The sequence below is a fragment of the Neoarius graeffei genome (assembly GCF_027579695.1).
Source record: "Neoarius graeffei isolate fNeoGra1 chromosome 18 unlocalized genomic scaffold, fNeoGra1.pri SUPER_18_unloc_1, whole genome shotgun sequence".
NCBI lineage: Eukaryota > Metazoa > Chordata > Actinopteri > Siluriformes > Ariidae > Neoarius > Neoarius graeffei.
In genome coordinates, this window is record NW_026869982.1 from 727,456 (window position 1) to 744,908 (window position 17,453).

General features: G+C 45.2%; 30 non-coding genes and 43 pseudogenes across 30 annotated transcripts; all 73 read right to left on the reverse strand.

The window, feature by feature from the left end:
* Nucleotides 1-44: 44 nt before the first annotated feature.
* On the reverse strand, nt 45-163 carry LOC132880908 (5S ribosomal RNA). Its single transcript, XR_009653986.1, has one exon. It is a non-coding gene; the product is annotated as a 5S ribosomal RNA (ribosomal RNA).
* Nucleotides 164-275: 112 nt separating this feature from the next.
* Nucleotides 276-394, reverse strand: LOC132880611 (5S ribosomal RNA; annotated as a pseudogene).
* A 124-nt stretch (nt 395-518) lies between these two features.
* On the reverse strand, nt 519-637 carry LOC132879621 (5S ribosomal RNA; annotated as a pseudogene).
* A 122-nt stretch (nt 638-759) lies between these two features.
* On the reverse strand, nt 760-878 carry LOC132880920 (5S ribosomal RNA). The gene has a single exon (XR_009653987.1). It is a non-coding gene; the product is annotated as a 5S ribosomal RNA (ribosomal RNA).
* Nucleotides 879-990: 112 nt separating this feature from the next.
* LOC132881228 (5S ribosomal RNA) lies at nt 991-1,109 on the reverse strand (annotated as a pseudogene).
* Nucleotides 1,110-1,231: 122 nt separating this feature from the next.
* LOC132880931 (5S ribosomal RNA) lies at nt 1,232-1,350 on the reverse strand. Its single transcript, XR_009653988.1, has one exon. It is a non-coding gene; the product is annotated as a 5S ribosomal RNA (ribosomal RNA).
* A 112-nt stretch (nt 1,351-1,462) lies between these two features.
* Nucleotides 1,463-1,581, reverse strand: LOC132880612 (5S ribosomal RNA; annotated as a pseudogene).
* Nucleotides 1,582-1,700: 119 nt separating this feature from the next.
* LOC132879216 (5S ribosomal RNA) lies at nt 1,701-1,819 on the reverse strand (annotated as a pseudogene).
* Nucleotides 1,820-1,941: 122 nt separating this feature from the next.
* On the reverse strand, nt 1,942-2,060 carry LOC132880943 (5S ribosomal RNA). The gene has a single exon (XR_009653989.1). It is a non-coding gene; the product is annotated as a 5S ribosomal RNA (ribosomal RNA).
* A 112-nt stretch (nt 2,061-2,172) lies between these two features.
* LOC132880613 (5S ribosomal RNA) lies at nt 2,173-2,291 on the reverse strand (annotated as a pseudogene).
* Nucleotides 2,292-2,405: 114 nt separating this feature from the next.
* LOC132880031 (5S ribosomal RNA) lies at nt 2,406-2,524 on the reverse strand (annotated as a pseudogene).
* A 122-nt stretch (nt 2,525-2,646) lies between these two features.
* On the reverse strand, nt 2,647-2,765 carry LOC132880956 (5S ribosomal RNA). Its single transcript, XR_009653991.1, has one exon. It is a non-coding gene; the product is annotated as a 5S ribosomal RNA (ribosomal RNA).
* Nucleotides 2,766-2,877: 112 nt separating this feature from the next.
* LOC132880615 (5S ribosomal RNA) lies at nt 2,878-2,996 on the reverse strand (annotated as a pseudogene).
* Nucleotides 2,997-3,115: 119 nt separating this feature from the next.
* Nucleotides 3,116-3,234, reverse strand: LOC132879217 (5S ribosomal RNA; annotated as a pseudogene).
* A 122-nt stretch (nt 3,235-3,356) lies between these two features.
* LOC132880968 (5S ribosomal RNA) lies at nt 3,357-3,475 on the reverse strand. The gene has a single exon (XR_009653992.1). It is a non-coding gene; the product is annotated as a 5S ribosomal RNA (ribosomal RNA).
* Nucleotides 3,476-3,587: 112 nt separating this feature from the next.
* LOC132880616 (5S ribosomal RNA) lies at nt 3,588-3,706 on the reverse strand (annotated as a pseudogene).
* Nucleotides 3,707-3,830: 124 nt separating this feature from the next.
* On the reverse strand, nt 3,831-3,949 carry LOC132879218 (5S ribosomal RNA; annotated as a pseudogene).
* Nucleotides 3,950-4,071: 122 nt separating this feature from the next.
* Nucleotides 4,072-4,190, reverse strand: LOC132880979 (5S ribosomal RNA). Its single transcript, XR_009653993.1, has one exon. It is a non-coding gene; the product is annotated as a 5S ribosomal RNA (ribosomal RNA).
* A 112-nt stretch (nt 4,191-4,302) lies between these two features.
* Nucleotides 4,303-4,421, reverse strand: LOC132880617 (5S ribosomal RNA; annotated as a pseudogene).
* A 124-nt stretch (nt 4,422-4,545) lies between these two features.
* On the reverse strand, nt 4,546-4,664 carry LOC132879220 (5S ribosomal RNA; annotated as a pseudogene).
* Nucleotides 4,665-4,786: 122 nt separating this feature from the next.
* Nucleotides 4,787-4,905, reverse strand: LOC132880991 (5S ribosomal RNA). The gene has a single exon (XR_009653994.1). It is a non-coding gene; the product is annotated as a 5S ribosomal RNA (ribosomal RNA).
* A 247-nt stretch (nt 4,906-5,152) lies between these two features.
* LOC132880618 (5S ribosomal RNA) lies at nt 5,153-5,271 on the reverse strand (annotated as a pseudogene).
* A 124-nt stretch (nt 5,272-5,395) lies between these two features.
* LOC132881002 (5S ribosomal RNA) lies at nt 5,396-5,514 on the reverse strand. The gene has a single exon (XR_009653995.1). It is a non-coding gene; the product is annotated as a 5S ribosomal RNA (ribosomal RNA).
* Nucleotides 5,515-5,626: 112 nt separating this feature from the next.
* Nucleotides 5,627-5,745, reverse strand: LOC132881014 (5S ribosomal RNA). The gene has a single exon (XR_009653996.1). It is a non-coding gene; the product is annotated as a 5S ribosomal RNA (ribosomal RNA).
* A 112-nt stretch (nt 5,746-5,857) lies between these two features.
* On the reverse strand, nt 5,858-5,976 carry LOC132880619 (5S ribosomal RNA; annotated as a pseudogene).
* A 124-nt stretch (nt 5,977-6,100) lies between these two features.
* LOC132879221 (5S ribosomal RNA) lies at nt 6,101-6,219 on the reverse strand (annotated as a pseudogene).
* Nucleotides 6,220-6,341: 122 nt separating this feature from the next.
* Nucleotides 6,342-6,460, reverse strand: LOC132881026 (5S ribosomal RNA). The gene has a single exon (XR_009653997.1). It is a non-coding gene; the product is annotated as a 5S ribosomal RNA (ribosomal RNA).
* Nucleotides 6,461-6,572: 112 nt separating this feature from the next.
* LOC132881229 (5S ribosomal RNA) lies at nt 6,573-6,691 on the reverse strand (annotated as a pseudogene).
* A 122-nt stretch (nt 6,692-6,813) lies between these two features.
* LOC132881037 (5S ribosomal RNA) lies at nt 6,814-6,932 on the reverse strand. Its single transcript, XR_009653998.1, has one exon. It is a non-coding gene; the product is annotated as a 5S ribosomal RNA (ribosomal RNA).
* Nucleotides 6,933-7,044: 112 nt separating this feature from the next.
* Nucleotides 7,045-7,163, reverse strand: LOC132880620 (5S ribosomal RNA; annotated as a pseudogene).
* A 119-nt stretch (nt 7,164-7,282) lies between these two features.
* LOC132879222 (5S ribosomal RNA) lies at nt 7,283-7,401 on the reverse strand (annotated as a pseudogene).
* A 122-nt stretch (nt 7,402-7,523) lies between these two features.
* LOC132881049 (5S ribosomal RNA) lies at nt 7,524-7,642 on the reverse strand. The gene has a single exon (XR_009654000.1). It is a non-coding gene; the product is annotated as a 5S ribosomal RNA (ribosomal RNA).
* Nucleotides 7,643-7,754: 112 nt separating this feature from the next.
* Nucleotides 7,755-7,873, reverse strand: LOC132880622 (5S ribosomal RNA; annotated as a pseudogene).
* A 114-nt stretch (nt 7,874-7,987) lies between these two features.
* On the reverse strand, nt 7,988-8,106 carry LOC132880032 (5S ribosomal RNA; annotated as a pseudogene).
* A 122-nt stretch (nt 8,107-8,228) lies between these two features.
* LOC132881061 (5S ribosomal RNA) lies at nt 8,229-8,347 on the reverse strand. The gene has a single exon (XR_009654001.1). It is a non-coding gene; the product is annotated as a 5S ribosomal RNA (ribosomal RNA).
* A 112-nt stretch (nt 8,348-8,459) lies between these two features.
* Nucleotides 8,460-8,578, reverse strand: LOC132881223 (5S ribosomal RNA; annotated as a pseudogene).
* A 119-nt stretch (nt 8,579-8,697) lies between these two features.
* LOC132879223 (5S ribosomal RNA) lies at nt 8,698-8,816 on the reverse strand (annotated as a pseudogene).
* A 122-nt stretch (nt 8,817-8,938) lies between these two features.
* LOC132876841 (5S ribosomal RNA) lies at nt 8,939-9,057 on the reverse strand. Its single transcript, XR_009652541.1, has one exon. It is a non-coding gene; the product is annotated as a 5S ribosomal RNA (ribosomal RNA).
* Nucleotides 9,058-9,169: 112 nt separating this feature from the next.
* On the reverse strand, nt 9,170-9,288 carry LOC132880623 (5S ribosomal RNA; annotated as a pseudogene).
* Nucleotides 9,289-9,412: 124 nt separating this feature from the next.
* Nucleotides 9,413-9,531, reverse strand: LOC132879224 (5S ribosomal RNA; annotated as a pseudogene).
* Nucleotides 9,532-9,653: 122 nt separating this feature from the next.
* LOC132881074 (5S ribosomal RNA) lies at nt 9,654-9,772 on the reverse strand. Its single transcript, XR_009654003.1, has one exon. It is a non-coding gene; the product is annotated as a 5S ribosomal RNA (ribosomal RNA).
* Nucleotides 9,773-9,884: 112 nt separating this feature from the next.
* Nucleotides 9,885-10,003, reverse strand: LOC132880624 (5S ribosomal RNA; annotated as a pseudogene).
* Nucleotides 10,004-10,172: 169 nt separating this feature from the next.
* LOC132879225 (5S ribosomal RNA) lies at nt 10,173-10,291 on the reverse strand (annotated as a pseudogene).
* A 122-nt stretch (nt 10,292-10,413) lies between these two features.
* Nucleotides 10,414-10,532, reverse strand: LOC132881086 (5S ribosomal RNA). Its single transcript, XR_009654005.1, has one exon. It is a non-coding gene; the product is annotated as a 5S ribosomal RNA (ribosomal RNA).
* A 112-nt stretch (nt 10,533-10,644) lies between these two features.
* LOC132880625 (5S ribosomal RNA) lies at nt 10,645-10,763 on the reverse strand (annotated as a pseudogene).
* Nucleotides 10,764-10,882: 119 nt separating this feature from the next.
* On the reverse strand, nt 10,883-11,001 carry LOC132879226 (5S ribosomal RNA; annotated as a pseudogene).
* A 122-nt stretch (nt 11,002-11,123) lies between these two features.
* LOC132881098 (5S ribosomal RNA) lies at nt 11,124-11,242 on the reverse strand. Its single transcript, XR_009654006.1, has one exon. It is a non-coding gene; the product is annotated as a 5S ribosomal RNA (ribosomal RNA).
* A 112-nt stretch (nt 11,243-11,354) lies between these two features.
* LOC132880627 (5S ribosomal RNA) lies at nt 11,355-11,473 on the reverse strand (annotated as a pseudogene).
* Nucleotides 11,474-11,597: 124 nt separating this feature from the next.
* LOC132881110 (5S ribosomal RNA) lies at nt 11,598-11,716 on the reverse strand. Its single transcript, XR_009654007.1, has one exon. It is a non-coding gene; the product is annotated as a 5S ribosomal RNA (ribosomal RNA).
* Nucleotides 11,717-11,828: 112 nt separating this feature from the next.
* On the reverse strand, nt 11,829-11,947 carry LOC132881122 (5S ribosomal RNA). Its single transcript, XR_009654008.1, has one exon. It is a non-coding gene; the product is annotated as a 5S ribosomal RNA (ribosomal RNA).
* Nucleotides 11,948-12,059: 112 nt separating this feature from the next.
* LOC132880628 (5S ribosomal RNA) lies at nt 12,060-12,178 on the reverse strand (annotated as a pseudogene).
* Nucleotides 12,179-12,302: 124 nt separating this feature from the next.
* Nucleotides 12,303-12,421, reverse strand: LOC132881134 (5S ribosomal RNA). The gene has a single exon (XR_009654009.1). It is a non-coding gene; the product is annotated as a 5S ribosomal RNA (ribosomal RNA).
* Nucleotides 12,422-12,533: 112 nt separating this feature from the next.
* Nucleotides 12,534-12,652, reverse strand: LOC132881145 (5S ribosomal RNA). Its single transcript, XR_009654010.1, has one exon. It is a non-coding gene; the product is annotated as a 5S ribosomal RNA (ribosomal RNA).
* A 112-nt stretch (nt 12,653-12,764) lies between these two features.
* Nucleotides 12,765-12,883, reverse strand: LOC132880629 (5S ribosomal RNA; annotated as a pseudogene).
* A 119-nt stretch (nt 12,884-13,002) lies between these two features.
* LOC132879227 (5S ribosomal RNA) lies at nt 13,003-13,121 on the reverse strand (annotated as a pseudogene).
* Nucleotides 13,122-13,243: 122 nt separating this feature from the next.
* LOC132881156 (5S ribosomal RNA) lies at nt 13,244-13,362 on the reverse strand. Its single transcript, XR_009654011.1, has one exon. It is a non-coding gene; the product is annotated as a 5S ribosomal RNA (ribosomal RNA).
* Nucleotides 13,363-13,474: 112 nt separating this feature from the next.
* On the reverse strand, nt 13,475-13,593 carry LOC132880630 (5S ribosomal RNA; annotated as a pseudogene).
* Nucleotides 13,594-13,722: 129 nt separating this feature from the next.
* LOC132879622 (5S ribosomal RNA) lies at nt 13,723-13,841 on the reverse strand (annotated as a pseudogene).
* Nucleotides 13,842-13,963: 122 nt separating this feature from the next.
* On the reverse strand, nt 13,964-14,082 carry LOC132881168 (5S ribosomal RNA). Its single transcript, XR_009654012.1, has one exon. It is a non-coding gene; the product is annotated as a 5S ribosomal RNA (ribosomal RNA).
* Nucleotides 14,083-14,194: 112 nt separating this feature from the next.
* Nucleotides 14,195-14,313, reverse strand: LOC132880631 (5S ribosomal RNA; annotated as a pseudogene).
* A 114-nt stretch (nt 14,314-14,427) lies between these two features.
* Nucleotides 14,428-14,546, reverse strand: LOC132879229 (5S ribosomal RNA; annotated as a pseudogene).
* A 122-nt stretch (nt 14,547-14,668) lies between these two features.
* Nucleotides 14,669-14,787, reverse strand: LOC132881180 (5S ribosomal RNA). The gene has a single exon (XR_009654013.1). It is a non-coding gene; the product is annotated as a 5S ribosomal RNA (ribosomal RNA).
* A 112-nt stretch (nt 14,788-14,899) lies between these two features.
* LOC132876779 (5S ribosomal RNA) lies at nt 14,900-15,018 on the reverse strand. Its single transcript, XR_009652482.1, has one exon. It is a non-coding gene; the product is annotated as a 5S ribosomal RNA (ribosomal RNA).
* Nucleotides 15,019-15,130: 112 nt separating this feature from the next.
* On the reverse strand, nt 15,131-15,249 carry LOC132881192 (5S ribosomal RNA). The gene has a single exon (XR_009654015.1). It is a non-coding gene; the product is annotated as a 5S ribosomal RNA (ribosomal RNA).
* Nucleotides 15,250-15,361: 112 nt separating this feature from the next.
* LOC132878026 (5S ribosomal RNA) lies at nt 15,362-15,480 on the reverse strand. The gene has a single exon (XR_009653680.1). It is a non-coding gene; the product is annotated as a 5S ribosomal RNA (ribosomal RNA).
* Nucleotides 15,481-15,592: 112 nt separating this feature from the next.
* On the reverse strand, nt 15,593-15,711 carry LOC132880632 (5S ribosomal RNA; annotated as a pseudogene).
* Nucleotides 15,712-15,825: 114 nt separating this feature from the next.
* On the reverse strand, nt 15,826-15,944 carry LOC132880033 (5S ribosomal RNA; annotated as a pseudogene).
* Nucleotides 15,945-16,066: 122 nt separating this feature from the next.
* Nucleotides 16,067-16,185, reverse strand: LOC132876780 (5S ribosomal RNA). Its single transcript, XR_009652483.1, has one exon. It is a non-coding gene; the product is annotated as a 5S ribosomal RNA (ribosomal RNA).
* A 112-nt stretch (nt 16,186-16,297) lies between these two features.
* LOC132880633 (5S ribosomal RNA) lies at nt 16,298-16,416 on the reverse strand (annotated as a pseudogene).
* A 114-nt stretch (nt 16,417-16,530) lies between these two features.
* On the reverse strand, nt 16,531-16,649 carry LOC132880034 (5S ribosomal RNA; annotated as a pseudogene).
* A 122-nt stretch (nt 16,650-16,771) lies between these two features.
* Nucleotides 16,772-16,890, reverse strand: LOC132881204 (5S ribosomal RNA). Its single transcript, XR_009654016.1, has one exon. It is a non-coding gene; the product is annotated as a 5S ribosomal RNA (ribosomal RNA).
* Nucleotides 16,891-17,002: 112 nt separating this feature from the next.
* On the reverse strand, nt 17,003-17,121 carry LOC132880634 (5S ribosomal RNA; annotated as a pseudogene).
* A 119-nt stretch (nt 17,122-17,240) lies between these two features.
* Nucleotides 17,241-17,359, reverse strand: LOC132879230 (5S ribosomal RNA; annotated as a pseudogene).
* Between the last annotated feature and the right edge of the window lie 94 nt (nt 17,360-17,453).

Consider the following 17,453-nt stretch of genomic DNA (forward strand, 5'->3'; position numbering starts at 1 on the left):
AGAAGGAAAATTCAAACAGATTTCTGCAAGAAGACAAAATAAAATGCTTACAGTACCTGGTATTCCTAGGCAGTCTCCCACTCAAGTACTAACCAGGCCCAACTCTGTTTAGCTTCTGAGATCAGACGGGATCAGGCGTTGTCAGAGTGGTTTGGCCGTAAGCAACAGCTTGTTGGAAATGTGCCGTTTTTCTTGCCTTGCGATCAGAAGGAAAATTCTTGCCTTGCGACCAGAAGGAAAATTCAAACAGATTTCTGCAAGAAGACAAAATAAAATGCTTACAGTACCTGGTATTCCTAGGCAGTCTCACACTCAAGTACTAACCAGGCCCAACTCTGTTTAGCTTCTCAGATCAGACAGGATCAGGCATTGTCAGAGTGGTTTGGACGTAAACAACAGTCTGGAAATGTGTGCCTTGCCTTGCCTTGCCTTGCCTTGCCTTGCGCCCAGAAGGAAAATTCTTGCCTTGCGAGCAGAAGGAAAATTCAAACAGATTTCTGCAAGAAGACAAAATAAAATGCTTACAGTACCTGGTATTCCTAGGCAGTCTCCCACTCAAGTACTAACAAGGCCCAACTCTGTTTAGCTTCTGAAATCAGACGGGATCAGGCATTGTCAGAGTGGTTTGGCCGTGAGCAACAGTTTGCTGGAAATGTGCCGTTTTTCTTGCCTTGCCTTGCCTTGCGCCCAGAAGGAAAATTATTGCCTTGCGAGCAGAAGGAAAATTCAAACAGATTTCTGCAAGAAGACAAAATAAAATGCTTACAGTACCTGGTATTCCTAGGCAGTCTCCCACTCAAGTACTAACCAGGCCCAACTCTGTTTAGCTTCTGAGATCAGACGGGATCAGGCGTTGTCAGAGTGGTTTGGCCGTAAGCAACAGCTTGTTGGAAATGTGCCGTTTTTCTTGCCTTGCGATCAGAAGGAAAATTCTTGCCTTGCGACCAGAAGGAAAATTCAAACAGATTTCTGCAAGAAGACAAAATAAAATGCTTACAGTACCTGGTATTCCTAGGCAGTCTCACACTCAAGTACTAACCAGGCAAAACTCTGTTTAGCTTCTGAAATCAGACGGGATCAGGCATTGTCAGAGTGGTTTGGCCGTGAGCAACAGTTTGCTGGAAATGTGCCGTTTTTCTTGCCTTGCCTTGCCTTGCGCCCAGAAGGAAAATTATTGCCTTGCGAGCAGAAGGAAAATTCAAACAGATTTCTGCAAGAAGACAAAATAAAATGCTTACAGTACCTGGTATTCCTAGGCAGTCTCCCACTCAAGTACTAACCAGGCCCAACTCTGTTTAGCTTCTGAGATCAGACGGGATCAGGCGTTGTCAGAGTGGTTTGGCCGTAAGCAACAGCTTGTTGGAAATGTGCCGTTTTTCTTGCCTTGCGATCAGAAGGAAAATTCTTGCCTTGCGACCAGAAGGAAAATTCAAACAGATTTCTGCAAGAAGACAAAATAAAATGCTTACAGTACCTGGTATTCCTAGGCAGTCTCACACTCAAGTACTAACCAGGCCCAACTCTGTTTAGCTTCTCAGATCAGACAGGATCAGGCATTGTCAGAGTGGTTTGGACGTAAACAACAGTCTGGAAATGTGTGCCTTGCCTTGCCTTGCCTTGCCTTGCGCCCAGAAGGAAAATTCTTGCCTTGCGAGCAGAAGGAAAATTCAAACAGATTTCTGCAAGAAGACAAAATAAAATGCTTACAGTACCTGGTATTCCTAGGCAGTCTCCCACTCAAGTACTAACCAGGCCCAACTCTGTTTAGCTTCTGAAATCAGACGGGATCAGGCATTGTCAGAGTGGTTTGGCCGTGAGCAACAGTTTGCTGGAAATGTGCCGTTTTTCTTGCCTTGCCTTGCCTTGCACCCAGAAGGAAAATTATTGCCTTGCGAGCAGAAGGAAAATTCAAACAGATTTCTGCAAGAAGACAAAATAAAATGCTTACAGTACCTGGTATTCCTAGGCAGTCTCCCACTCAAGTACTAACCAGGCCCAACTCTGTTTAGCTTCTGAGATCAGACGGGATCAGGCGTTGTCAGAGTGGTTTGGCCGTAAGCAACAGCTTGTTGGAAATGTGCCGTTTTTCTTGCCTTGCGATCAGAAGGAAAATTCTTGCCTTGCGACCAGAAGGAAAATTCAAACAGATTTCTGCAAGAAGACAAAATAAAATGCTTACAGTACCTGGTATTCCTAGGCAGTCTCACACTCAAGTACTAACCAGGCCCAACTCTGTTTAGCTTCTCAGATCAGACAGGATCAGGCATTGTCAGAGTGGTTTGGACGTAAACAACAGTCTGGAAATGTGTGCCTTGCCTTGCCTTGCCTTGCGCCCAGAAGGAAAATTCTTGCCTTGCGAGCAGAAGGAAAATTCAAACAGATTTCTGCAAGAAGACAAAATAAAATGCTTACAGTACCTGGTATTCCTAGGCAGTCTCCCACTCAAGTACTAACCAGGCAAAACTCTGTTTAGCTTCTGAAATCAGACGGGATCAGGCATTGTCAGAGTGGTTTGGCCGTGAGCAACAGTTTGCTGGAAATGTGCCGTTTTTCTTGCCTTGCCTTGCCTTGCGCCCAGAAGGAAAATTATTGCCTTGCGAGCAGAAGGAAAATTCAAACAGATTTCTGCAAGAAGACAAAATAAAATGCTTACAGTACCTGGTATTCCTAGGCAGTCTCCCACTCAAGTACTAACCAGGCCCAACTCTGTTTAGCTTCTGAGATCAGACGGGATCAGGCGTTGTCAGAGTGGTTTGGCCGTAAGCAACAGCTTGTTGGAAATGTGCCGTTTTTCTTGCCTTGCGATCAGAAGGAAAATTCTTGCCTTGCGACCAGAAGGAAAATTCAAACAGATTTCTGCAAGAAGACAAAATAAAATGCTTACAGTACCTGGTATTCCTAGGCAGTCTCACACTCAAGTACTAACCAGGCCCAACTCTGTTTAGCTTCTCAGATCAGACAGGATCAGGCATTGTCAGAGTGGTTTGGACGTAAACAACAGTCTGGAAATGTGTGCCTTGCCTTGCCTTGCCTTGCCTTGCGCCCAGAAGGAAAATTCTTGCCTTGCGAGCAGAAGGAAAATTCAAACAGATTTCTGCAAGAAGACAAAATAAAATGCTTACAGTACCTGGTATTCCTAGGCAGTCTCCCACTCAAGTACTAACCAGGCCCAACTCTGTTTAGCTTCTGAAATCAGACGGGATCAGGCATTGTCAGAGTGGTTTGGCCGTGAGCAACAGTTTGCTGGAAATGTGCCGTTTTTCTTGCCTTGCCTTGCCTTGCACCCAGAAGGAAAATTATTGCCTTGCGAGCAGAAGGAAAATTCAAACAGATTTCTGCAAGAAGACAAAATAAAATGCTTACAGTACCTGGTATTCCTAGGCAGTCTCCCACTCAAGTACTAACCAGGCCCAACTCTGTTTAGCTTCTGAGATCAGACGGGATCAGGCGTTGTCAGAGTGGTTTGGCCGTAAGCAACAGCTTGTTGGAAATGTGCCGTTTTTCTTGCCTTGCGATCAGAAGGAAAATTCTTGCCTTGCGACCAGAAGGAAAATTCAAACAGATTTCTGCAAGAAGACAAAATAAAATGCTTACAGTACCTGGTATTCCTAGGCAGTCTCACACTCAAGTACTAACCAGGCCCAACTCTGTTTAGCTTCTCAGATCAGACAGGATCAGGCATTGTCAGAGTGGTTTGGACGTAAACAACAGTCTGGAAATGTGTGCCTTGCCTTGCCTTGCCTTGCCTTGCCTTGCGCCCAGAAGGAAAATTCTTGCCTTGCGAGCAGAAGGAAAATTCAAACAGATTTCTGCAAGAAGACAAAATAAAATGCTTACAGTACCTGGTATTCCTAGGCAGTCTCCCACTCAAGTACTAACCAGGCCCAACTCTGTTTAGCTTCTGAAATCAGACGGGATCAGGCATTGTCAGAGTGGTTTGGCCGTGAGCAACAGTTTGCTGGAAATGTGCCGTTTTTCTTGCCTTGCCTTGCCTTGCGCCCAGAAGGAAAATTATTGCCTTGCTAGCAGAAGGAAAATTCAAACAGATTTCTGCAAGAAGACAAAATAAAATGCTTACAGTACCTGGTATTCCTAGGCAGTCTCCCACTCAAGTACTAACCAGGCCCAACTCTGTTTAGCTTCTGAGATCAGACGGGATCAGGCGTTGTCAGAGTGGTTTGGCCGTAAGCAACAGCTTGTTGGAAATGTGCCGTTTTTCTTGCCTTGCGATCAGAAGGAAAATTCTTGCCTTGCGACCAGAAGGAAAATTCAAACAGATTTCTGCAAGAAGACAAAATAAAATGCTTACAGTACCTGGTATTCCTAGGCAGTCTCACACTCAAGTACTAACCAGGCCCAACTCTGTTTAGCTTCTCAGATCAGACAGGATCAGGCATTGTCAGAGTGGTTTGGACGTAAACAACAGTCTGGAAATGTGTGCCTTGCCTTGCCTAGCCTTGCCTTGCCTTGCGCCCAGAAGGAAAATTCTTGCCTTGCGAGCAGAAGGAAAATTCAAACAGATTTCTGCAAGAAGACAAAATAAAATGCTTACAGTACCTGGTATTCCTAGGCAGTCTCCCACTCAAGTACTAACCAGGCCCAACTCTGTTTAGCTTCTGAAATCAGACGGGATCAGGCATTGTCAGAGTGGTTTGGCCGTGAGCAACAGTTTGCTGGAAATGTGCCGTTTTTCTTGCCTTGCCTTGCCTTGCGCCCAGAAGGAAAATTATTGCCTTGCTAGCAGAAGGAAAATTCAAACAGATTTCTGCAAGAAGACAAAATAAAATGCTTACAGTACCTGGTATTCCTAGGCAGTCTCCCACTCAAGTACTAACCAGGCCCAACTCTGTTTAGCTTCTGAGATCAGACGGGATCAGGCGTTGTCAGAGTGGTTTGGCCGTAAGCAACAGTTTGCTGGAAATGTGCCGTTTTTCTTGCCTTGCCTTGCCTTGCGCCCAGAAGGAAAATTATTGCCTTGCTAGCAGAAGGAAAATTCAAACAGATTTCTGCAAGAAGACAAAATAAAATGCTTACAGTACCTGGTATTCCTAGGCAGTCTCCCACTCAAGTACTAACCAGGCCCAACTCTGTTTAGCTTCTCAGATCAGACAGGATCAGGCATTGTCGATTTCTGCAAGAAGACAAAATAAAATGCTTACAGTACCTGGTATTCCTAGGCAGTCTCACACTCAAGTACTAACCAGGCCCAACTCTGTTTAGCTTCTCAGATCAGACAGGATCAGGCATTGTCAGAGTGGTTTGGACGTAAACAACAGTCTGGAAATGTGTGCCTTGCCTTGCCTTGCCTTGCCTTGCCTTGCGCCCAGAAGGAAAATTCTTGCCTTGCGAGCAGAAGGAAAATTCAAACAGATTTCTGCAAGAAGACAAAATAAAATGCTTACAGTACCTGGTATTCCTAGGCAGTCTCCCACTCAAGTACTAACCAGGCCCAACTCTGTTTAGCTTCTGAGATCAGACGGGATCAGGCGTTGTCAGAGTGGTTTGGCCGTAAGCAACAGCTTGTTGGAAATGTGCCGTTTTTCTTGCCTTGCGATCAGAAGGAAAATTCTTGCCTTGCGACCAGAAGGAAAATTCAAACAGATTTCTGCAAGAAGACAAAATAAAATGCTTACAGTACCTGGTATTCCTAGGCAGTCTCCCACTCAAGTACTAACCAGGCCCAACTCTGTTTAGCTTCTGAGATCAGACGGGATCAGGCGTTGTCAGAGTGGTTTGGCCGTAAGCAACAGCTTGTTGGAAATGTGCCGTTTTTCTTGCCTTGCGATCAGAAGGAAAATTCTTGCCTTGCGACCAGAAGGAAAATTCAAACAGATTTCTGCAAGAAGACAAAATAAAATGCTTACAGTACCTGGTATTCCTAGGCAGTCTCACACTCAAGTACTAACCAGGCCCAACTCTGTTTAGCTTCTCAGATCAGACAGGATCAGGCATTGTCAGAGTGGTTTGGACGTAAACAACAGTCTGGAAATGTGTGCCTTGCCTTGCCTTGCCTTGCCTTGCCTTGCGCCCAGAAGGAAAATTCTTGCCTTGCGAGCAGAAGGAAAATTCAAACAGATTTCTGCAAGAAGACAAAATAAAATGCTTACAGTACCTGGTATTCCTAGGCAGTCTCCCACTCAAGTACTAACCAGGCCCAACTCTGTTTAGCTTCTGAAATCAGACGGGATCAGGCATTGTCAGAGTGGTTTGGCCGTGAGCAACAGTTTGCTGGAAATGTGCCGTTTTTCTTGCCTTGCCTTGCCTTGCGCCCAGAAGGAAAATTATTGCCTTGCGAGCAGAAGGAAAATTCAAACAGATTTCTGCAAGAAGACAAAATAAAATGCTTACAGTACCTGGTATTCCTAGGCAGTCTCCCACTCAAGTACTAACCAGGCCCAACTCTGTTTAGCTTCTGAGATCAGACGGGATCAGGCGTTGTCAGAGTGGTTTGGCCGTAAGCAACAGCTTGTTGGAAATGTGCCGTTTTTCTTGCCTTGCGATCAGAAGGAAAATTCTTGCCTTGCGACCAGAAGGAAAATTCAAACAGATTTCTGCAAGAAGACAAAATAAAATGCTTACAGTACCTGGTATTCCTAGGCAGTCTCACACTCAAGTACTAACCAGGCAAAACTCTGTTTAGCTTCTGAAATCAGACGGGATCAGGCATTGTCAGAGTGGTTTGGCCGTGAGCAACAGTTTGCTGGAAATGTGCCGTTTTTCTTGCCTTGCCTTGCCTTGCGCCCAGAAGGAAAATTATTGCCTTGCGAGCAGAAGGAAAATTCAAACAGATTTCTGCAAGAAGACAAAATAAAATGCTTACAGTACCTGGTATTCCTAGGCAGTCTCCCACTCAAGTACTAACCAGGCCCAACTCTGTTTAGCTTCTGAGATCAGACGGGATCAGGCGTTGTCAGAGTGGTTTGGCCGTAAGCAACAGCTTGTTGGAAATGTGCCGTTTTTCTTGCCTTGCGATCAGAAGGAAAATTCTTGCCTTGCGACCAGAAGGAAAATTCAAACAGATTTCTGCAAGAAGACAAAATAAAATGCTTACAGTACCTGGTATTCCTAGGCAGTCTCACACTCAAGTACTAACCAGGCCCAACTCTGTTTAGCTTCTCAGATCAGACAGGATCAGGCATTGTCAGAGTGGTTTGGACGTAAACAACAGTCTGGAAATGTGTGCCTTGCCTTGCCTTGCCTTGCCTTGCGCCCAGAAGGAAAATTCTTGCCTTGCGAGCAGAAGGAAAATTCAAACAGATTTCTGCAAGAAGACAAAATAAAATGCTTACAGTACCTGGTATTCCTAGGCAGTCTCCCACTCAAGTACTAACCAGGCCCAACTCTGTTTAGCTTCTGAAATCAGACGGGATCAGGCATTGTCAGAGTGGTTTGGCCGTGAGCAACAGTTTGCTGGAAATGTGCCGTTTTTCTTGCCTTGCCTTGCCTTGCACCCAGAAGGAAAATTATTGCCTTGCGAGCAGAAGGAAAATTCAAACAGATTTCTGCAAGAAGACAAAATAAAATGCTTACAGTACCTGGTATTCCTAGGCAGTCTCCCACTCAAGTACTAACCAGGCCCAACTCTGTTTAGCTTCTGAGATCAGACGGGATCAGGCGTTGTCAGAGTGGTTTGGCCGTAAGCAACAGCTTGTTGGAAATGTGCCGTTTTTCTTGCCTTGCGATCAGAAGGAAAATTCTTGCCTTGCGACCAGAAGGAAAATTCAAACAGATTTCTGCAAGAAGACAAAATAAAATGCTTACAGTACCTGGTATTCCTAGGCAGTCTCACACTCAAGTACTAACCAGGCCCAACTCTGTTTAGCTTCTCAGATCAGACAGGATCAGGCATTGTCAGAGTGGTTTGGACGTAAACAACAGTCTGGAAATGTGTGCCTTGCCTTGCCTTGCCTTGCGCCCAGAAGGAAAATTCTTGCCTTGCGAGCAGAAGGAAAATTCAAACAGATTTCTGCAAGAAGACAAAATAAAATGCTTACAGTACCTGGTATTCCTAGGCAGTCTCCCACTCAAGTACTAACCAGGCAAAACTCTGTTTAGCTTCTGAAATCAGACGGGATCAGGCATTGTCAGAGTGGTTTGGCCGTGAGCAACAGTTTGCTGGAAATGTGCCGTTTTTCTTGCCTTGCCTTGCCTTGCGCCCAGAAGGAAAATTATTGCCTTGCGAGCAGAAGGAAAATTCAAACAGATTTCTGCAAGAAGACAAAATAAAATGCTTACAGTACCTGGTATTCCTAGGCAGTCTCCCACTCAAGTACTAACCAGGCCCAACTCTGTTTAGCTTCTGAGATCAGACGGGATCAGGCGTTGTCAGAGTGGTTTGGCCGTAAGCAACAGCTTGTTGGAAATGTGCCGTTTTTCTTGCCTTGCGATCAGAAGGAAAATTCTTGCCTTGCGACCAGAAGGAAAATTCAAACAGATTTCTGCAAGAAGACAAAATAAAATGCTTACAGTACCTGGTATTCCAAGGCAGTCTCACACTCAAGTACTAACCAGGCCCAACTCTGTTTAGCTTCTCAGATCAGACAGGATCAGGCATTGTCAGAGTGGTTTGGACGTAAACAACAGTCTGGAAATGTGTGCCTTGCCTTGCCTTGCCTTGCCTTGCGCCCAGAAGGAAAATTCTTGCCTTGCGAGCAGAAGGAAAATTCAAACAGATTTCTGCAAGAAGACAAAATAAAATGCTTACAGTACCTGGTATTCCTAGGCAGTCTCCCACTCAAGTACTAACCAGGCCCAACTCTGTTTAGCTTCTGAAATCAGACGGGATCAGGCATTGTCAGAGTGGTTTGGCCGTGAGCAACAGTTTGCTGGAAATGTGCCGTTTTTCTTGCCTTGCCTTGCCTTGCACCCAGAAGGAAAATTATTGCCTTGCGAGCAGAAGGAAAATTCAAACAGATTTCTGCAAGAAGACAAAATAAAATGCTTACAGTACCTGGTATTCCTAGGCAGTCTCCCACTCAAGTACTAACCAGGCCCAACTCTGTTTAGCTTCTGAGATCAGACGGGATCAGGCGTTGTCAGAGTGGTTTGGCCGTAAACAACAGCTTGTTGGAAATGTGCCGTTTTTCTTGCCTTGCGATCAGAAGGAAAATTCTTGCCTTGCGACCAGAAGGAAAATTCAAACAGATTTCTGCAAGAAGACAAAATAAAATGCTTACAGTACCTGGTATTCCTAGGCAGTCTCACACTCAAGTACTAACCAGGCCCAACTCTGTTTAGCTTCTCAGATCAGACAGGATCAGGCATTGTCAGAGTGGTTTGGACGTAAACAACAGTCTGGAAATGTGTGCCTTGCCTTGCCTTGCCTTGCCTTGCCTTGCGCCCAGAAGGAAAATTCTTGCCTTGCGAGCAGAAGGAAAATTCAAACAGATTTCTGCAAGAAGACAAAATAAAATGCTTACAGTACCTGGTATTCCTAGGCAGTCTCCCACTCAAGTACTAACCAGGCCCAACTCTGTTTAGCTTCTGAAATCAGACGGGATCAGGCATTGTCAGAGTGGTTTGGCCGTGAGCAACAGTTTGCTGGAAATGTGCCGTTTTTCTTGCCTTGCCTTGCCTTGCGCCCAGAAGGAAAATTATTGCCTTGCTAGCAGAAGGAAAATTCAAACAGATTTCTGCAAGAAGACAAAATAAAATGCTTACAGTACCTGGTATTCCTAGGCAGTCTCCCACTCAAGTACTAACCAGGCCCAACTCTGTTTAGCTTCTGAGATCAGACGGGATCAGGCGTTGTCAGAGTGGTTTGGCCGTAAGCAACAGCTTGTTGGAAATGTGCCGTTTTTCTTGCCTTGCGATCAGAAGGAAAATTCTTGCCTTGCGACCAGAAGGAAAATTCAAACAGATTTCTGCAAGAAGACAAAATAAAATGCTTACAGTACCTGGTATTCCTAGGCAGTCTCACACTCAAGTACTAACCAGGCCCAACTCTGTTTAGCTTCTCAGATCAGACAGGATCAGGCATTGTCAGAGTGGTTTGGACGTAAACAACAGTCTGGAAATGTGTGCCTTGCCTTGCCTTGCCTTGCCTTGCCTTGCCTTGCCTTGCCTTGCCTTGCCTTGCCTTGCCTTGCCTTGCCTTGCGCCCAGAAGGAAAATTCTTGCCTTGCGAGCAGAAGGAAAATTCAAACAGATTTCTGCAAGAAGACAAAATAAAATGCTTACAGTACCTGGTATTCCTAGGCAGTCTCCCACTCAAGTACTAACCAGGCCCAACTCTGTTTAGCTTCTGAAATCAGACGGGATCAGGCATTGTCAGAGTGGTTTGGCCGTGAGCAACAGTTTGCTGGAAATGTGCCGTTTTTCTTGCCTTGCCTTGCCTTGCGCCCAGAAGGAAAATTCTTGCCTTGCGAGCAGAAGGAAAATTCAAACAGATTTCTGCAAGAAGACAAAATAAAATGCTTACAGTACCTGGTATTCCTAGGCAGTCTCCCACTCAAGTACTAACCAGGCCCAACTCTGTTTAGCTTCTGAGATCAGACGGGATCAGGCGTTGTCAGAGTGGTTTGGCCGTAAGCAACAGCTTGTTGGAAATGTGCCGTTTTTCTTGCCTTGCGATCAGAAGGAAAATTCTTGCCTTGCGACCAGAAGGAAAATTCAAACAGATTTCTGCAAGAAGACAAAATAAAATGCTTACAGTACCTGGTATTCCTAGGCAGTCTCACACTCAAGTACTAACCAGGCCCAACTCTGTTTAGCTTCTCAGATCAGACAGGATCAGGCATTGTCAGAGTGGTTTGGACGTAAACAGCAGTCTGGAAATGTGTGCCTTGCCTTGCCTTGCCTTGCCTTGCGCCCAGAAGGAAAATTCTTGCCTTGCGAGCAGAAGGAAAATTCAAACAGATTTCTGCAAGAAGACAAAATAAAATGCTTACAGTACCTGGTATTCCTAGGCAGTCTCCCACTCAAGTACTAACCAGGCCCAACTCTGTTTAGCTTCTGAAATCAGACGGGATCAGGCATTGTCAGAGTGGTTTGGCCGTGAGCAACAGTTTGCTGGAAATGTGCCGTTTTTCTTGCCTTGCCTTGCCTTGCGCCCAGAAGGAAAATTATTGCCTTGCGAGCAGAAGGAAAATTCAAACAGATTTCTGCAAGAAGACAAAATAAAATGCTTACAGTACCTGGTATTCCTAGGCAGTCTCCCACTCAAGTACTAACCAGGCCCAACTCTGTTTAGCTTCTGAGATCAGACGGGATCAGGCGTTGTCAGAGTGGTTTGGCCGTAAGCAACAGCTTGTTGGAAATGTGCCGTTTTTCTTGCCTTGCGATCAGAAGGAAAATTCTTGCCTTGCGACCAGAAGGAAAATTCAAACAGATTTCTGCAAGAAGACAAAATAAAATGCTTACAGTACCTGGTATTCCTAGGCAGTCTCACACTCAAGTACTAACCAGGCCCAACTCTGTTTAGCTTCTCAGATCAGACAGGATCAGGCATTGTCAGAGTGGTTTGGACGTAAACAACAGTCTGGAAATGTGTGCCTTGCCTTGCCTTGCCTTGCCTTGCCTTGCGCCCAGAAGGAAAATTCTTGCCTTGCGAGCAGAAGGAAAATTCAAACAGATTTCTGCAAGAAGACAAAATAAAATGCTTACAGTACCTGGTATTCCTAGGCAGTCTCCCACTCAAGTACTAACCAGGCCCAACTCTGTTTAGCTTCTGAGATCAGACGGGATCAGGCGTTGTCAGAGTGGTTTGGCCGTAAGCAACAGCTTGTTGGAAATGTGCCGTTTTTCTTGCCTTGCGATCAGAAGGAAAATTCTTGCCTTGCGACCAGAAGGAAAATTCAAACAGATTTCTGCAAGAAGACAAAATAAAATGCTTACAGTACCTGGTATTCCTAGGCAGTCTCCCACTCAAGTACTAACCAGGCCCAACTCTGTTTAGCTTCTGAGATCAGACGGGATCAGGCGTTGTCAGAGTGGTTTGGCCGTAAGCAACAGCTTGTTGGAAATGTGCCGTTTTTCTTGCCTTGCGATCAGAAGGAAAATTCTTGCCTTGCGACCAGAAGGAAAATTCAAACAGATTTCTGCAAGAAGACAAAATAAAATGCTTACAGTACCTGGTATTCCTAGGCAGTCTCACACTCAAGTACTAACCAGGCCCAACTCTGTTTAGCTTCTCAGATCAGACAGGATCAGGCATTGTCAGAGTGGTTTGGACGTAAACAACAGTCTGGAAATGTGTGCCTTGCCTTGCCTTGCCTTGCCTTGCCTTGCGCCCAGAAGGAAAATTCTTGCCTTGCGAGCAGAAGGAAAATTCAAACAGATTTCTGCAAGAAGACAAAATAAAATGCTTACAGTACCTGGTATTCCTAGGCAGTCTCCCACTCAAGTACTAACCAGGCCCAACTCTGTTTAGCTTCTGAGATCAGACGGGATCAGGCGTTGTCAGAGTGGTTTGGCCGTAAGCAACAGCTTGTTGGAAATGTGCCGTTTTTCTTGCCTTGCGATCAGAAGGAAAATTCTTGCCTTGCGACCAGAAGGAAAATTCAAACAGATTTCTGCAAGAAGACAAAATAAAATGCTTACAGTACCTGGTATTCCTAGGCAGTCTCCCACTCAAGTACTAACCAGGCCCAACTCTGTTTAGCTTCTGAGATCAGACGGGATCAGGCGTTGTCAGAGTGGTTTGGCCGTAAGCAACAGCTTGTTGGAAATGTGCCGTTTTTCTTGCCTTGCGATCAGAAGGAAAATTCTTGCCTTGCGACCAGAAGGAAAATTCAAACAGATTTCTGCAAGAAGACAAAATAAAATGCTTACAGTACCTGGTATTCCTAGGCAGTCTCACACTCAAGTACTAACCAGGCCCAACTCTGTTTAGCTTCTCAGATCAGACAGGATCAGGCATTGTCAGAGTGGTTTGGACGTAAACAACAGTCTGGAAATGTGTGCCTTGCCTTGCCTTGCCTTGCCTTGCGCCCAGAAGGAAAATTCTTGCCTTGCGAGCAGAAGGAAAATTCAAACAGATTTCTGCAAGAAGACAAAATAAAATGCTTACAGTACCTGGTATTCCTAGGCAGTCTCCCACTCAAGTACTAACCAGGCCCAACTCTGTTTAGCTTCTGAAATCAGACGGGATCAGGCATTGTCAGAGTGGTTTGGCCGTGAGCAACAGTTTGCTGGAAATGTGCCGTTTTTCTTGCCTTGCCTTGCCTTGCGCCCAGAAGGAAAATTATTGCCTTGCGAGCAGAAGGAAAATTCAAACAGATTTCTGCAAGAAGACAAAATAAAATGCTTACAGTACCTGGTATTCCTAGGCAGTCTCCCACTCAAGTACTAACCAGGCCCAACTCTGTTTAGCTTCTGAGATCAGACGGGATCAGGCGTTGTCAGAGTGGTTTGGCCGTAAGCAACAGCTTGTTGGAAATGTGCCGTTTTTCTTGCCTTGCGATCAGAAGGAAAATTCTTGCCTTGCGACCAGAAGGAAAATTCAAACAGATTTCTGCAAGAAGACAAAATAAAATGCTTACAGTACCTGGTATTCCTAGGCAGTCTCACACTCAAGTACTAACCAGGCCCAACTCTGTTTAGCTTCTCAGATCAGACAGGATCAGGCATTGTCAGAGTGGTTTGGACGTAAACAACAGTCTGGAAATGTGTGCCTTGCCTTGCCTTGCCTTGCCTTGCCTTGCCTTGCGCCCAGAAGGAAAATTCTTGCCTTGCGAGCAGAAGGAAAATTCAAACAGATTTCTGCAAGAAGACAAAATAAAATGCTTACAGTACCTGGTATTACTAGGCAGTCTCCCACTCAAGTACTAACCAGGCCCAACTCTGTTTAGCTTCTGAAATCAGACGGGATCAGGCATTGTCAGAGTGGTTTGGCCGTGAGCAACAGTTTGCTGGAAATGTGCCGTTTTTCTTGCCTTGCCTTGCCTTGCACCCAGAAGGAAAATTATTGCCTTGCGAGCAGAAGGAAAATTCAAACAGATTTCTGCAAGAAGACAAAATAAAATGCTTACAGTACCTGGTATTCCTAGGCAGTCTCCCACTCAAGTACTAACCAGGCCCAACTCTGTTTAGCTTCTGAGATCAGACGGGATCAGGCGTTGTCAGAGTGGTTTGGCCGTAAGCAACAGCTTGTTGGAAATGTGCCGTTTTTCTTGCCTTGCGATCAGAAGGAAAATTCTTGCCTTGCGACCAGAAGGAAAATTCAAACAGATTTCTGCAAGAAGACAAAATAAAATGCTTACAGTACCTGGTATTCCTAGGCAGTCTCACACTCAAGTACTAACCAGGCCCAACTCTGTTTAGCTTCTCAGATCAGACAGGATCAGGCATTGTCAGAGTGGTTTGGACGTAAACAACAGTCTGGAAATGTGTGCCTTGCCTTGCCTTGCCTTGCGCCCAGAAGGAAAATTCTTGCCTTGCGAGCAGAAGGAAAATTCAAACAGATTTCTGCAAGAAGACAAAATAAAATGCTTACAGTACCTGGTATTCCTAGGCAGTCTCCCACTCAAGTACTAACCAGGCCCAACTCTGTTTAGCTTCTGAAATCAGACGGGATCAGGCATTGTCAGAGTGGTTTGGCCGTGAGCAACAGTTTGCTGGAAATGTGCCGTTTTTCTTGCCTTGCCTTGCCTTGCGCCCAGAAGGAAAATTATTGCCTTGCTAGCAGAAGGAAAATTCAAACAGATTTCTGCAAGAAGACAAAATAAAATGCTTACAGTACCTGGTATTCCTAGGCAGTCTCCCACTCAAGTACTAACCAGGCCCAACTCTGTTTAGCTTCTGAGATCAGACGGGATCAGGCGTTGTCAGAGTGGTTTGGCCGTAAGCAATAGCTTGTTGGAAATGTGCCGTTTTTCTTGCCTTGCGATCAGAAGGAAAATTCTTGCCTTGCGACCAGAAGGAAAATTCAAACAGATTTCTGCAAGAAGACAAAATAAAATGCTTACAGTACCTGGTATTCCTAGGCAGTCTCCCACTCAAGTACTAACCAGGCCCAACTCTGTTTAGCTTCTGAGATCAGACGGGATCAGGCGTTCTCAGAGTGGTTTGGCCGTAAGCAACAGCTTGTTGGAAATGTGCCGTTTTTCTTGCCTTGCGATCAGAAGGAAAATTCTTGCCTTGCGACCAGAAGGAAAATTCAAACAGATTTCTGCAAGAAGACAAAATAAAATGCTTACAGTACCTGGTATTCCTAGGCAGTCTCCCACTCAAGTACTAACCAGGCCCAACTCTGTTTAGCTTCTGAGATCAGACGGGATCAGGCGTTGTCAGAGTGGTTTGGCCGTAAGCAATAGCTTGTTGGAAATGTGCCGTTTTTCTTGCCTTGCGATCAGAAGGAAAATTCTTGCCTTGCGACCAGAAGGAAAATTCAAACAGATTTCTGCAAGAAGACAAAATAAAATGCTTACAGTACCTGGTATTCCTAGGCAGTCTCCCACTCAAGTACTAACCAGGCCCAACTCTGTTTAGCTTCTGAGATCAGACAGGATCAGGCGTTCTCAGAGTGGTTTGGCCGTAAGCAACAGCTTGTTGGAAATGTGCCGTTTTTCTTGCCTTGCGATCAGAAGGAAAATTCTTGCCTTGCGACCAGAAGGAAAATTCAAACAGATTTCTGCAAGAAGACAAAATAAAATGCTTACAGTACCTGGTATTCCTAGGCAGTCTCACACTCAAGTACTAACCAGGCCCAACTCTGTTTAGCTTCTCAGATCAGACAGGATCAGGCATTGTCAGAGTGGTTTGGACGTAAACAACAGTCTGGAAATGTGTGCCTTGCCTTGCCTTGCCTTGCGCCCAGAAGGAAAATTCTTGCCTTGCGAGCAGAAGGAAAATTCAAACAGATTTCTGCAAGAAGACAAAATAAAATGCTTACAGTACCTGGTATTCCTAGGCAGTCTCCCACTCAAGTACTAACCAGGCAAAACTCTGTTTAGCTTCTGAAATCAGACGGGATCAGGCATTGTCAGAGTGGTTTGGCCGTGAGCAACAGTTTGCTGGAAATGTGCCGTTTTTCTTGCCTTGCCTTGCCTTGCGCCCAAAAGGAAAATTATTGCCTTGCGAGCAGAAGGAAAATTCAAACAGATTTCTGCAAGAAGACAAAATAAAATGCTTACAGTACCTGGTATTCCTAGGCAGTCTCCCACTCAAGTACTAACCAGGCCCAACTCTGTTTAGCTTCTGAGATCAGACGGGATCAGGCGTTCTCAGAGTGGTTTGGCCGTAAGCAACAGCTTGTTGGAAATGTGCCGTTTTTCTTGCCTTGCGATCAGAAGGAAAATTCTTGCCTTGCGACCAGAAGGAAAATTCAAACAGATTTCTGCAAGAAGACAAAATAAAATGCTTACAGTACCTGGTATTCCTAGGCAGTCTCACACTCAAGTACTAACCAGGCCCAACTCTGTTTAGCTTCTCAGATCAGACAGGATCAGGCATTGTCAGAGTGGTTTGGACGTAAACAACAGTCTGGAAATGTGTGCCTTGCCTTGCCTTGCCTTGCGCCCAGAAGGAAAATTCTTGCCTTGCGAGCAGAAGGAAAATTCAAACAGATTTCTGCAAGAAGACAAAATAAAATGCTTACAGTACCTGGTATTCCTAGGCAGTCTCCCACTCAAGTACTAACCAGGCAAAACTCTGTTTAGCTTCTGAAATCAGACGGGATCAGGCATTGTCAGAGTGGTTTGGCCGTGAGCAACAGTTTGCTGGAAATGTGCCGTTTTTCTTGCCTTGCCTTGCCTTGCGCCCAGAAGGAAAATTATTGCCTTGCGAGCAGAAGGAAAATTCAAACAGATTTCTGCAAGAAGACAAAATAAAATGCTTACAGTACCTGGTATTCCTAGGCAGTCTCCCACTCAAGTACTAACCAGGCCCAACTCTGTTTAGCTTCTGAGATCAGACGGGATCAGGCGTTGTCAGAGTGGTTTGGCCGTAAGCAACAGCTTGTTGGAAATGTGCCGTTTTTCTTGCCTTGCGATCAGAAGGAAAATTCTTGCCTTGCGACCAGAAGGAAAATTCAAACAGATTTCTGCAAGAAGACAAAATAAAATGCTTACAGTACCTGGTATTCCTAGGCAGTCTCACACTCAAGTACTAACCAGGCCCAACTCTGTTTAGCTTCTCAGATCAGACAGGATCAGGCATTGTCAGAGTGGTTTGGACGTAAACAACAGTCTGGAAATGTGTGCCTTGCCTTGCCTTGCCTTGCCTTGCGCCCAGAAGGAAAATTCTTGCCTTGCGAGCAGAAGGAAAATTCAAACAGATTTCTGCAAGAAGACAAAATAAAATGCTTACAGTACCTGGTATTCCTAGGCAGTCTCCCACTCAAGTACTAACCAGGCCCAACTCTGTTTAGCTTCTGAAATCAGACGGGATCAGGCATTGTCAGAGTGGTTTGGCCGTGAGCAACAGTTTGCTGGAAATGTGCCGTTTTTCTTGCCTTGCCTTGCCTTGCACCCAGAAGGAAAATTATTGCCTTGCGAGCAGAAGGAAAATTCAAA